The sequence below is a fragment of the Varroa destructor genome, unplaced genomic scaffold, assembly GCF_002443255.2.
Source record: "Varroa destructor unplaced genomic scaffold, Vdes_3.0 BEIS01000001.1, whole genome shotgun sequence".
NCBI classification, from domain to species: domain Eukaryota; kingdom Metazoa; phylum Arthropoda; class Arachnida; order Mesostigmata; family Varroidae; genus Varroa; species Varroa destructor.
Genome location: NW_019211454.1, coordinates 3,207,619 through 3,222,762, shown reverse-complemented (window position 1 = coordinate 3,222,762; position 15,144 = coordinate 3,207,619). Strand labels below are relative to the sequence as shown.

At 41.1% G+C, this 15,144-nt stretch overlaps 1 protein-coding gene across 24 annotated transcripts in view; it reads right to left on the bottom strand.

Annotated features, from left to right (window-relative positions):
* Positions 1-15,144, bottom strand: part of LOC111245298 (uncharacterized) — an 88,812-nt gene that overhangs the window by 30,469 nt on the left and 43,199 nt on the right. The gene's annotated exons all lie outside the window — the stretch shown is intronic.

The following is a 15,144-nucleotide window of genomic DNA, read 5'->3' as shown; positions in this document are numbered from 1 at the left end:
CAGAAGAGCTCGATGAGCCCCATGCTCAAATTAGAGTTCCTCATATGCTGGTGCTCTTGCTTTTGTATATGCTGATCGCACCGTCTGGTTTCGACTACAGAAATTTCATAGGTTTTTTAAGCGCGTACACACACGTGTCCGACACTTGGAGCATCATTTATTTGCTCGGATATACTACATGTTATCTTCATACATGATTGAGCTCACGAATTTAGACATAAGGTCCCGACGAGAACGCAAAAGATAACCACAAAAAGAGGAAAAATGTCAGCAATGCTAACACGGCCGGACGAACGCGTTTGGTGGCGGATGTATAGCTACGAGGCTGAGCGCGCACGTTAGGAGTCCGGTCGCAGTGTCCTAAGAGTCTCTAGAGCCGCGAGACAGTTCTGGCAAAGAACCGATCGAAAGAAAACATGTTTAGGTAAAACGATCATTGGATCGTGTCAATGGAGTCTCTCTATCTAATCGCAGACTGCACAGTTTGGGTAAATAGTAAGCAACAAGGTCCTCCTATGCGACCTCACAACTTGAAGAACACGCTCAGTCGTTTCATGCATCTTCTAAACATCTGTCCAGGACACATCTGTAGTCGACCTGATCTTTATCTTGTTCTCTTTTTAAATCAGTGGACAATACGAAATTTCAAAGAACAATAAAACTATTACGCTTTAGTCTACTATTACTTTTCATCTACGTAGTATTTTAGAACAGTCAGCAATGTACGCAGAAGTTTGCTTATCTCGTCTTTTCTAGGGGTTTTTCTAATCGTCTCCTAGGAGAATGATGACAGTCCCTGCTAGTCTTCGTCGACGATAACTTCGTTTATGTTTTTGTTTATCCTCAAACAACACCGCGTCGCTGCAAGGATAATGCTAATAATGCTAACGACAGTAATGGTGATAAAATTGTCCGACTCATCACCATCCTTAGCATAATTCGGCCTTAACTCACTTCGATTTTCAGTTTCACTTGGTACTGGTTTGTTTTCAAGAAACAAACTCGTGATAGATTCGTACAAGGGCAAGGATCAAGCATCTGAATGATAACAGTGCCCCATTACCGACCAGCAGCTTTCTACTGTGCCCCTGTGGCTATCTACCAGTGCGCGTATCTGTCCATCTGTCTAAGTTAACGCCTTACACATTCGCCAAGACCCTTATGTCAACCTCTTTGTAGTTGCTTTAACTGCTACCACTACAATGGAGCCGATCGCAAAGTTTGCCCAATTGCTCCCGCCGTTCGCTGTCACGCTGATACTCTGACTCACCGCGATGTTGCAATAACTACTGCTATTGTGACAGCGGCACTATGTCGAAACGGATAGAACGAGTCGGATGTTGAAAGACAGTGGCCAGCTTCCGTTTTGTCTTGCCGAAGACTACCCCGGAAAGTGCTGCGAACGATTAGCGATGGCAGTCATGGATCGTCATTGAGAATTTGTTAATCGGCTTAAATCAGCCTGACAGGATTCCATTGCAAACTGAGTGTTGATTCCAGATTTCTATAAATAGTCCTGGTCTGTGTCACCTGTGTACGGCCATAGATGAACCATTTATTAGGCTAAGCTTCATTATGAGCTATGATAGTGAATTGTTGTTAAGGCTTTTGTGGTGTCGAAAAACAAAATAGGTGAACGCTTTTTTGGAAGGCTTCGTAAAGTTTAATTTTTACACCAAAATGTCAACGTGCTAGATAACGGTCCTACGAGAGCGACGCTTGTACGCCTCGAAACAGAAGAGTATCGGACAACAGGTTTTTTATGCCCTATCAGCTTGCGCGGAAATGCCACATGCGGCGGAAACAAGCATTATAATATAAGCTTTGAAGCTTCCTTTAGAAGCAGCCCGTCAAGGGCTCTCCCTCCTTGTAGTGCCTCTAAGGGTGCCAAATATCATCTGTTTTCATATGGAAATCAGAAGATTGGCACGAGCGTGATTAATAACGAGTATAAAAAAACAAAAATGGAAAAACAGAATGATGAGTAATCATACGCGTCTTTGTCGTTTTGCCATAATTTTTTATAAATAAAGTTTTGTCATAATAGTATGCCGCCAAGGCCGCAGCGTATGAAAAACCCACATTGCGATAGATTAGTCCACGGTTTTAAATTGTAGCGGTTGTGGAGTGTGTAGATCACCTTACCCACAATAGTGGGGTAACGAATTCAATCCCCAGTTACGCTTGTCTCCCCACTACGCGGTTCACACGCTTGATAAACTAGTGAGTTTCCCAACTGCCGTATCTTTAAAATGGTCCCCACTCTGTCAGGGCAATACTAGGCCGTTGGCGGCGCCATTTGTGCTAAGAAGTTTCAGTGGTGCGCAAAAAAGCGTGCTTAGAAAGCCGCAAGACGTACAACAACGCGCATGTATAGTTGTATAAAAAATTTGTTGCACTTTGTACTATCAATTTCTTATCAGTTCTGGACGCACGCTAGCGAATCTATGGCTCGTTCGACATCGACGTTTAAATAGTATAGTACAAAGCATATTTGCCATTTTTTTTTCCCTAAGAAGTTTAACTTAAAGCAGATGTATTGCATATCTTATGAGGTATTACTTTTTTTGGCGAGCTTAAGGGATGCGGCCGGTATTTGCCTGTTGCAAATCTTTCGTGACCATTCTACAATAACAACGTTATTGAATGTACACAATACAGTTAGTAGCTGATCGGTCGCCTCACCTAGGCGAGCACCGAACGCCATTCGCTCCGTGTCAACTCCTGCTGAGTTAGTTACCTCGTTGACTTACGACATCGGCTCGAAACAGGTCACCGATACAACAACAGCATAACGACACAGTCACAGCATAACAATAATAACGGTCAGATCAAAACAAGGAAAAATAAAACCGACCGCAGCAGGGAACCAAGCAGAAATAGTGTAAAATTAATAATATTATCAGTTTTCGGGGCGTACACACGTATAATAAGTTGTACGACGCGCGTAACATCTGCTATCCCGCTATTCACAGGCCGTAACAAATAACAACCATAGCAATAGCAGTTTACCCTGATTTTCCGAGCTGGCCCTTCACAGACCGGAAGAAGAGCAAGAGCAAGACACTGCACATACATACGAATGTATAAAAACGCGTGGAACTTTCGCTTACGGTTAGATATTTCAGCAGTGATGTCAGCGAAAGACGAGAACCTGATTTTTCTTCCAATTTTCTTCTGTTTGCTCTAGATGGGGCCCGACAAGAAGCCACCACAGTTCAGTATCACAACAAGCAGGCCGGCCGTAAGCTGCATGTGTAGCAGCGGTAAGTACACATACAGAAGTAATAATCATATTGTAGCTACGTATAGATCGCAGCAAGGACTACTATTAATCCTAATGATAAATATATGTCTTTCGTATAGCCATGTCTCGTTCTTAACTGGTACCGCTACCGAGCCGGCCTCCCGTCCAGAGACTATTTATCTACGACAAACGAGCGTATAAAAGCTGAATACATCCACCTTAACAGGTAAACACCAACCCACGTGTCATATCATGGCAGCATTTTTTGGGGGGACATTTCGATGTTTTTGAGTCGGCTTCTTAGTTACTCCCTTAGCAACCATATTACACAAGGGGGTACTGTCGATCTGCGTTTAGTGAAACTTACCAGCATCGAGATCTCTAGAATTAAAAGGATGCCTAGAGAGAAGAGTTACATCTGAATTAGAGTCGATGTAGACCGAAGTCGACAGCCCACCAGCGTACAGCAAGTACGCGTCTGCGTATAGAGCATCAGTGTAACTATACTTCAGTGCATAAAATCTATCCATTGACGAGAGAAGGCGAATTGGTTTTAGATTGGCAACCGCATAAGGAAAAAGAAGACAAAGACTACAGGCCGCAGACGGTGCCAAAATGAATAGCGGGGGATGGTAGACATAGGAAGGTCTAAGGAAGGAGAATCCAACAAACGGATGACGACAGCAGCCATGACGGCTTCTATTCATGCCCTGATGACGAGAGAAGAAGTATCTAAGAAGCAGATATCTGACGTCGGCAACTCGAGCAGATCAATTCAACGCAGTAAAGCCATTTAGTGATAGGCTAGCTTCGTTGTACGAAAAGTAATATGCTACGCTAGCAGTAACTAACCATGAAAAACGAAGTAAAATCAGGAGAATAAATTACAATTTACAGAACTTGTGTTCCGTAAGGACTCACCTATCGTAAGGCCAACTTATTCGTATCCAGCGTATTCGTGGAACTGAGAATATAAAGTTTTATGATATGTTTGTAGTAAATAGTTTGTATGAACAATAGATAAATTAGGCGAACCTTCGAAATTCATCATTACATCATCACCTCTACTGAATGCCACGTTGAAGTGTACGTAGAACAACTGTCTTCAAGGAGCTCTCTAAACAAATGTATACTTTTATATGCAAATATCACTTCACCTGAAAGGCTATCTCGTATTATTGTATTCTTTATTTGTACCCGCCTCTACTGTAGAGTGTTTAGCCGTACGTTTGCTGTCAGACTTACACCTAAAATAGCCATAGGTAATATCGATTATGCAAAACTCAGCAACATACGACCGGCCCCAAATGCTCCATAACTAAAATAGAGGACCAGGGCTCGTCATTGTTTATTGTACAGAAAATAGCTGATCAGAAAGCTTTTATCCATTAAACTGGTCGCATAGAAATTGTTGCTATATACGTAGTAACAATGATCTGTGTAGTACGATGCCGTCCACCAACGGGCGGTCTGTGTAACTTCGCCTGCCCCCTGAAGGACCATCTGCCCACCTACTCAGTGCCCTCTTTATAGCAGCTCAACAAACCGCTTTCATTCGCTTCCCATAGAAATGTAATTTTACCGGGGGAGGGGGTGCGACTGCGTCTGTACTTCCCTATACAGATATGAATTGTTCGACGTCCAGCTTCGCTTGGTTGTCTTATCTATGGCAGTCTGTTAGGCTGGACGTCACCAACAGATATGCGTTCATCAACAAGCTTGTCTGTATCACGTATGGACCAGAAATGCAAATATTCGTCAAGGCACTTCCTTTGCCTGACGAGGGCTGGATAGAAGCTTACCTAGTAGTGGACGAGACCCCATCGAGTTTTACAGATTAATTAACCAACTGGTTTATCCAACTGGCTATTGTTAAGATGAATGGATTGCCTTTATTATCAGAGAGCTGAACAGAAATTAATTCGAGAACTTGAAGCATGGTTCGAAGCGACTGGGCAGTACCTGTTCTGTTTGTGCCTGTTGTTACAATACATACGGAGCATATAAGTGTTGCTATTATACGGGCCTTCAGCAGATTAGCGTCACTGGATAAATCTTATGAATGAACGGATTGAATGTGTTTGTTTGTTTGTTTGTTTGTTCACACGTTACGTTGTCTACTTGTGGAAACTATCATTGAAAAGAAATGTTTCAAAGATTTTCAGGAGCGTAGAATAGTGAGACGCTTATGATTGGTTTTTAGGAAGAATAGATAAGGAAGAACGGTTTAATATAGTAGATGATACTGGGTTTGATTAGCTATAGAATGATATGCACTAATAGGAAGATCCGTGATAACTTAGCAGGTAACATATTCGCCTGCTGATCTTAGGGGTACGTTGTGGTTTAGGTTCGAGCGCAACCACAGACCTTCCTACCGAAAGCCAGCCGTCGATCTGAGGAAATGCCTAGTGGCGATACCGGACGTAAAACTTGAAACAGAGGTAGATCATAGATTTTATGAACGTGTTGACGTCTCTTGCGAGAACGCACTGTATTATAAATAGTATATAACCGGGAAAAGTTAATTGGTATCGAAGCACTGTTGGCTTGCTTGATGCCGGTGTTCATTACACCGTGCATTCACGCAAACGAAAGTACCATTCTTACCTCATGATGGAATCGTTTCTTGGGGTGTCTGATCATCAGCGCACTTAAACAATACGTTTCCTTCAATCCCCCTACTAATGTGTTTGTAATCGTTGTATATGTTATAAAATTTGACAATACTTCACCTTGATTTGGTCTTGTATCATAAGTAGTTCTGAAAAGCTTTTTCTTACGTCACCCGCGATAAATATATTTCGCCCAAAATCCACGGCTTTAACACTGGTGTCAATAGAAAGATCAAATAATAGGTGTCTTTCTCGAGTTATAGAGATTACTGTTACAAATTTCCCTACATTGCCCTGGCAGGCCTCACCTTCTGAAAACAAAGCTGACTGAAAGCGTAATCAACTATCGAGTTATGAAAATAAATTAAATCGTATTTATCAGGCTATTTCATAGTAGGTGCAAGCGAAACAAGTAAAAAAAAATCTATATACGTATATATAATGTGGACATATCGGTTAGATTATGAAGGCAATGCCTAAATTCAAGCGTATATGCGCCACTGTGAAACATATGAGCTATTGTGGGTACTGAAAAGCCAGCAGAAAAACCAGAGTAAGATATATCGACGATTTGTGGATGGGAACAGCCACGCCTCATCGTTCGTCTTCGAAAAAGGCGGAGCCACCTTCGGAGTAAGTTGGGTAAGGATAAAGTAGTACCAGTCACACTGTCAGATCAAGCCCATACAAACAACAAAGTAGGACAATAACAGCAACAGTTGTAGGAGAGTATTTTCGGCACTTTTTTAACTATGGCGACAGTCGAACCCGGAGTCATCGTTGTCACCAGGCGTAACAATTTACAACAAATCAAATACTGGGCAAATCGATAGCCTGCTGTGCTTGTGATTTTTTGATATGACGACTATATCACTATTTACGGTTACGGTACAGCATGGAGCTACTGTGAGGCAAAGCGTGTTGAGGAAATAGCAGCACATGGCTGTTCCATCAAGAAGGGATACCGGTCTCGACAGAAGGCAAAGACAACAGTGGCAATCATCAATGACAATAGATCAGAATACGGGATCAACCTGACGGATTAGTCACTGATCAATCAGCCGGCAAGTTAGATAGGGAAACACAAGAGATGCGTTTTGGGCATGAATTAGATACACGTATGTAAAATCTAATGGTTGGCTTTTATGTTCGGAACCGTCGTTCGGTTAATACTTACGAAACATGATACAAATATAGTACTAACATAATGATTGCTTACGGCTGTTCAGCCGTTGGCTATAGATGGGTCTGTTATGCAATGGGTACGATGTTATATCGAGCCAGATATTGATTATGGTTGATAAGGCGTCGAAATGACCACCTACCAAAATAGACAGAGTGGGTCACGAAAGGAAGCGTACAGTGGAAGATCGTTTACGGAAGAGTTTGTAATCGTATCTCACCTTACGCTCATTTATGTATCGATGGCCTGAAATAGAGTGACACCTAATTTTTGTCAGCAGATGACACTTTTTTGGAGAGACGTAAAGTTAGCTATTATTTGGAAATATAATAGCATCATATGTTGAGCAACATGTAGCAGACGTGCCACGAACGGTGGATTTCGATAAACACTACATACCAATTGATCAAGCCTTATTTCTGACTGAAGTCATTCTGTTAATAATATCCCTATCGATATAGATGAATATAAAAATGGTAGAAATCACTCGTGTAGCAGATCAACCTCATGGCGTGGATCGAGCAGAGACAATAATTCGTTACCAATCTAAGAGGATAAGTCTAAAATTATAGCTTCCACTGCAATGGCGACAAGCCGTACTTATTGGGACCACTTCTGAGCCTTAATGTGTTAAGCACTCGCAAGATAGCCGCTAGTCCTTTACATATTATCTAGTTTAGCACATTAACAAATATGGCTACAGGACTCCGCTAGGTGTAGTAACAACCATGTAAATAATAAATACCGCCATCAACATCGACGTTTAACAGTAGCTTGCTTTGTCAATGACAAACACGTCAAGATCTCCACCTTATCGCCTCTCCATCCTTTTGTAACAGATTACCCACGAGACGGCTTCAGCGGCTGCATCCAAGCCATTTAATCTACTAAAGCGTAACTGCATTCGTAACAGCAACTATTCTTGTGTTAAGAACATCCATATATATATATATATATATCCATATATATATATATATGGAAACATGTTATGCTGTCAGTGTTTACGTTCGCTAACAAACGGAGCCTGCCTATGACCGGCACCGTGATGATGGTATGGCGCGGAGTCTGCTTATACATGCTGCCGTCGTTACCGTTGTATGCGGCCACATCTTACATCATCGCGTATCGTTGTAAGGTAAAAAAAGAATGATTCATTCGATTACGTCACTGTCCGCTAGTGAAGTTTATGGAACAGCTGACAACTGACTTTTCAACCGGGGTTCAAGTGTGCATTTTATATTTCGTAATGTTCCCTATTGCCCAATCGTAGATTGTACTCTCGTCATTGTGATACCTGCATTGATTCGGCACTGGAACTTCCAGCGGTAAGTTACCACCAATTAACGAATACGTTCGAACAGAACTTGCTAATTTGTCGCATCGTCGCATGAGACGACGCCACACGAAGTGAGTGCAAAGTTATAGGAGAAAACTGCTGAAGCCACTTGTTGACGCAGAATCTGTATATCATAGAAAATATGATGTTTAAACACTGGATATTTTTCGCGCAGCAGAGGCGATTCAAAGGGTGTCACTCAAAAAAAAATCGTCGTCGACCTCTAGTCTCTGTATGGACGCAGGATGTCGGAGTGACTGACAAGGTAATGGGACATCTAATACGACCAGACTCGTGCTTCACGCTGGAAACCGCGACGCTTAACGGCGGTACCGGATGTGAAACTCTTAGCCTGTGTACGACTTATAGGCATCGTAATATCGCCTGTCACGGCATAGAAAAGGAGCAATCCCCTTGGCGGCGGCAGGAGAATCCCGGTCCGCCTTCTCAATAAAGCCGTAGCGAAGCGGATTGCGTTTCAAAATACGTCCGGTAACAAAATCGAACGTCTAACGGACAACTACTTTTGCTTGAACAACCACGTAAAAAGTTACATTTTTCATAAGTTCAGGAGGCTGTTTAGCCGAAATTTTATTCCGTACCTAAACGAGAAACAATTGAGCATGAAAGTAGAACCAAATTTACTGTAACCACTTATTTTAGCGCGAGAGAATCCATTTAAAACTTTGAGACACCGTGCAATAGGGAAAATCCATATTATATCACATATGTGTAAAATATTACGTAAGTCAAAACCGTTAGGCCAGGTAGGCCCTTTCAGGGAACTCAAAGAGCAACGATGATTAACGGCTGCAGTCACACGGCCTGTCGTAGTTTTTTTTTCATCGCTGTAGTATAACTGCTAGGCTCAACAACTTAGCGTAAATCTCGCAAAGATTAAATTTTTGATTTTGGGGCAATTCCGTTTACAATTATTTAATTCTACTTTCGGCCTAAGTAATGTGCCACATCACCGCGTTAATGCAACAGTTAATGTCAAAAAAAAAAATTTAGACCATTTTCAATGAAACCAAGTCATCCGCCACCTGTTGATTTGAATAATATTGCTTGATAATAGTATTCATAATATGCGATAGCGGTTAGCATAAACCTCTCTGGCAGCACGATCTTCTCGGCTGCTCTTCTCGTGTTTATGTACAATATATATATGACAAATTGATCTTCAGTGTATCACGGCTGTGTACAGCTTGAACTGTACTGCTGTGCGGTTCGTTGTTTTGATGATGACGATGATCGAATAAGGCGGCTGCATACATAAATTTGTGTTGTTGTCTAAAGGTAGACATGATGTCTTCGATTCGTTATTTATAGCTTATTTGCCAGTTAATTGAGATGTTACGGGTTTGGTAGATGGTAGGATATTTCTTTGCCCAACTTTGGGTGCACTTATACACCCTCATGTAAGGGCATTTCAAATCAGTAAACTTTGGCAGAAATCACTGCTGTGTGGGCTTCCATCTGTCGTCACGTAGCAATGTGCTATGCTGGCATGATGGACCGCATGGCACGTCAAGACCATAATTAACATTGCTCTATTTGTTGTGCTTGATCTTTCTTGGGGCAAGCGCCCAACCGCATGTCTGCACCGGAAAAAAATTAAATTTTTCGTAGCGTTTGTGACGTAGACGCTAACGGCCGAAGCGAATCTATTAAATAACGCAGCCGTTCAGTTTTTCTTTGAAGTAAGACTTTCAAGTAAGACCTCTTGCGGCGAAACTTGCAGAACAGGCATGTAGGTCGTAATCAGGCGTTTGAGCCCCCTGAAGATTACGTGGAATACGTGAACTAGGTCACGCGGCGCTTTCCATTGATAAGCACCGTGTAGTACTTACTAGAAACTCTCATAGAAAGGTCATGTATTCTTGTTTGTGCCTGTACTAAATACGGTTTGATACTGTTGCGTAAATAAGCTCACAGACATGTAACCCGTGTAAAATCATAGCTGCATTGGTTTTCAGATCATTGTTGTCGGACAACCGACCATACTGACAAAGTACAATTGTAACATGATAATCGAGTGAATTTAGTGGTTCAAAACTTACCTGAGCGAAAAAGCCAGCCTGTCGCCCGGAATTGGCAATCTGGCAGCTTAATCTTCATAAGTATATATACTCTCCGATTATGGTAGCTGAAAAATCACATGTTGACTTGGGCCTGGCGTACTTCATCAAAAAAGTTTCCCCTCTCCGTTTCTGCCTCGTTGGCTGATGGCCAAGTAATGTGCTAGAGGCCACCCCGCTCAGGTGTTGTTATAACAATCGCCAAATTTGCCTTTAGCAACTTCCTTGCCGCATACAATGAAGGAGAAAAGGGGCTACGTTAAAACGGATAGTCCGTTTGATAGCTTTGTATGCGTTCGAAACAGCCGACTTGGACGAAACAGACATCTCAGTGATGGTTTATTAGAAGGCAGAACTTGTTTTTCGTTTTAAAGTTGTTTCTGTTTATCAAATTGGCGCCGTCCATAGTAAGGAACTGGATTTTTGGCTACCGTCATGTGCATGTCTACATAACTCGGTTAAAAATGCTGAAAGATAAGCTTGAAAGCGCAGTATGTTAGCTGCTGCCATTACGGAAGATTTCATTATATGCTCACATTTTAACACTGTTTACAAGCGATTTTGTATACTTAGCTTGTATTTTAACGAAGCCTTTAGACAGTTTGTTTAAAATTTGACTAGTCTCTATAAAGACCCGTTAGTGTAACTCGGCGTACCACATGCACATGGCGGCGGTTCTGGAGTTTTTTTTTTCTGCAAAAGTTTTTAGTTTGACCTGAGTCGACTCCTAGAGCCTTACAGGATCACTCATAGATGGAAAGAAGTTGTGGTCAATAGCCGGAGTTAGTTATGAAAAGTTAAAACATCATAGAGTGGTCTCACAAGTTGTGTAGAAGCACAGTTTGCACTGTAGTACTTATTATAGATATTTTAATTGGATTGGAAGACAATGTTTTATGATTAAGTAGCAGAAATGATCAAACAAAAAAAAAAAAAAAAATACTATGCGTATCGTCTGTAGAGCATCAATTGAGTTTTCGATAACCTCATGGGGTGAGAGTCATTATTACGGAAACGTTTTCAAGAAAATGCAGTAACTGACATGTTTAAAATAAATTAGTACACGTCTGCCGTTTCCGATATCTATAATCTGTACTGTGTACACGTAAAGCGAGAAATGCTATAATGTTGTTTCGTTAAACTTGCATGTAGATCACTACACAGCTTTTTATTGTGTTTAAAAAAAAAACAAAAAAAAAAAACAGTTTAAATATTGCTTTGCTATCAATTTCAACTCAAAACATATTCGTTCAGTATCGAATATGTTTTCTACTATCCCTAAGAGATTATGATTTCCCTTCATTGAGACACACGGTTTTCGGTTCAGGAACATCATATTATATTTTCTTTTTCATCATATTATATTTTTGCTCAGGACGACTAGAAAAAACTGGTTAGGATCGTTTATATATAAATGTTTGTAAAAAAAACAATCATGCTTTTAATATCTAGGATAAATATCTAGAATAAAAGGGGAAATAAAATGGTAAGTTTTATAAAGAATCAGACGGGCCAACACCCGAAGCTTTTGTTAGATTTAACACGAAAGAATCGGTTATCGAGATAGTTGTGGACCCAGAAAAGTCAGGAGTAGCTGTTATCAGTGTTAAGTAAAGTTTATCTTTACTGTGAAGAAAAAAAGAGTTACTGAGAAAAATCGAAGTACGTATAGCCAAACGCAACCCTGTTTATGTTGCACAGAAGTGGCTTTTAAACCATTTTCAGAAGTTCTGTGACTGGCGATGTGACTATTTCCTCTAGATCTAGTGAGTCGACGAATGATAACAGGTGACAAGCAGAATCAGGGAGTGCTTTGTCATATAATGAATACAAGACCGACGATTGGTCTACAGATGGTCAACATTTAGCTTTAGAAGATGAATGCAACAATAGATTGCTTAACATGTACCTTCGTCCGATCTACAAAGCAAAATGTACATTTTGCTTTGTAGATCGGACGCAATTTTCTTAAAAATTCATAAATTCCGGAGCTGACAACACTTAATCAGCAATTATTTTTGTTCAACCTGCAACTTTTTCCCAAGAAGTATTCTGAACGAAGGGATAAAAGAGTCAGGCAGTTTTACACGAGTCCAAAGGAAGGATCAAGGAAAGTACAATTTGTTTTTTATCATTAGTATAAATTTGTTATTTAAGTCATCGGTCACACTTGTAGTATCGGTACCCGAGGGCATGTTGGTCTCCTTTCTTCTAATATTTACAGGTCTTACGAGAAAACTATATCAAATGCTTTTAAGATGTCAATTAAGATACATTAATCATTTTAGATTTCCGGAGAACTTCAAGTTGCACAGCGTTTATTATTAGCTGTTATTTTACAACTTTATGGTTGGCTCAGCAATTTATCTTAGCGGTTCGGAGAAAGGATGCGGCTGTTTGACGTACGTCTATCGACGCGACTCCTGTTAAAATTCACACGGCCGCCGTACATCACATTAATCTTAGAACAAGTTACGAAAGAGATTGCCATTAGATTTGCGCGAACTTATGTTTTATACTATTATAACTTTTTTTTCGACCGTCCAATATCAACAAATAATTCCTACAAGCTTGAACACAGATTAAAAGGCTAAATTAAGAAATCCAAATATACGATATAACTGAATCTGGGTCTGCCACTTTCATTGCTAAGGATTTTATTAATGAACAATCTTGCCACCCTTTACGACAGTTCGCTCGAGCCAGTCCCTTTTCAGGCAATAGAATATTTGAAGTCTGTTTCTATGTATAATCTGATGAGGGGAAAAAAGCTTGGAGACAGGTTTTACCGCAATAGCTCCGTAGACAAAGGTCTTCAATAGTGACACGTATTTTTGATCAAAAATATGAAATAACAGTGCCCTGCTACAGAGCTAGTTGCCTTCACGCTCATCCCTAATTTAGCGCCACAGTCGCAGTAGCTCAGACTCTTCGTCATCACACTTATTACAGATAGAACAACCATAACGTAAGCCGTGTTATAATTGCAAAGCAGACATTACTTTGTTTTCTTCTAACCCCTATTAGAACGTTCGAAGGTAAATATTCTGATGTGTTGACGAAGCCCCAGATATCATGGAAAGAATCTACAACTAACTAACCCCGAGCTACAAGAATTAAGGAACTGCCTATGATTTAGCAGCCTGTTTTTTTAGCGGGCTTTTGAGATGACATCGACCCTTTGAAGAAGCCGAAGTATTGCTCCAGCTATAGAATTTCCATTAAAATAACTCAGCTGAAGGAATTCGAAAAGACGTTAGATCAGAATATAGCTCAAATCATCGTTTCATATAGGTGACCTATTTTGGCTTAATCTTAATTTGATGCCATTTATTATACCTTGCTTGTTTTATGTAACCTGCGTCTGCCAGTTAACGTTCAGAATTCAAGGGTAGCATCGTCATTCATCTTGTGTTTGGGTTCGAGCTATCGAAGCCAATACCAGCTCCCCTTCAGGCAGTCGGAAGATAAGACATTCTCATGTTGATCACTTCTACTCTTACTCCAAACTGTATACACAGTTTTCTTTGTGTGTCTGCTTAATAATTATATATATATATATATATATATATATAGACCGTAATGAGCGTCTATTTGTCAACATCGATACATCGTCAGATACTGTCACTGAACTATTTAGTTATACTATAGCTTCTGGCCAACGTTAGCTAAGGAATGAAGCTCTTCCTTGCCAAAGTACCCAAAAAATAGTGGACAGATTACCCCCGAAGGGCATAGCGCCATTGAGATCCCACTTCTCGACTTCACTACTTTACCGCTACAATTGCGAATTTATGGGCGACATATAGGAGCGGCCGATTTTGTCGGGTGGTGGCCCATCGCGACAGCTGGCACGCGACTTCGCAGCTTCAGAAGACCGCCAAAGGCAAACCGTTCGACACCAAGCTTTTGGCGCAGCGGTTACGGTCTTCTCGGCGCAATCTTTGGGGCGTCGCTAACGAGCTTCATCTCGTCAAGGGGTTGCCGGAATGTCTGGCAATCGTTTGTAGTAGGTTGCCGATTTCGAAATTTGAGGTCTGGGAGAATTCAGATATTAGTACGAAAATCTACTACACCCAGACTAAACTAATAAATATGGTAGCTAAAGCGCAACTTGATGATCATTTTATCAGTTGCCTCGTGGCCGAGCTCGACATTTGCAATGTAATGCCCCTTGAAGTAGTTTCTGCCAAGTCTACCCGACCGGCGACATCAACATGATGATGAATCATGCATTGCTAGATGACACTGATGTGTGACAAACATTACCTTCTGACAGCGTCTGGTATATCTGTCAGCCGACCGAGTGCAATGCGATTTCAGCAAAAACTTCCCTACGACGCTTGCCAGGAAAGTGGCTTTGTCTCAAATGTTTTTCTTGCTTTCCGTAGCTGCTCTTCCTGGGACCAAACATTTTGTTCTTCCACACCAGCTGGCATTTTCATTGTTCGAAACACCCATCCGGATGACGTCGGGGCTGCCCGCGGAGACCCCAGGTCTGAGTAGCAGACTCATTCAACCCCGGAGTAATTCAGCATAGAATGATTTATTATGTATATTTGTACTATTCGTCGCAGCTTGGGCATCGTTTGAGACAGATACAAGACAAACGAGCAGAGGAACTATATTGTCGACAAAGAAAATTTACAATTCAGCTCTGCTGTAGGAGTGCCTGCTGGGGT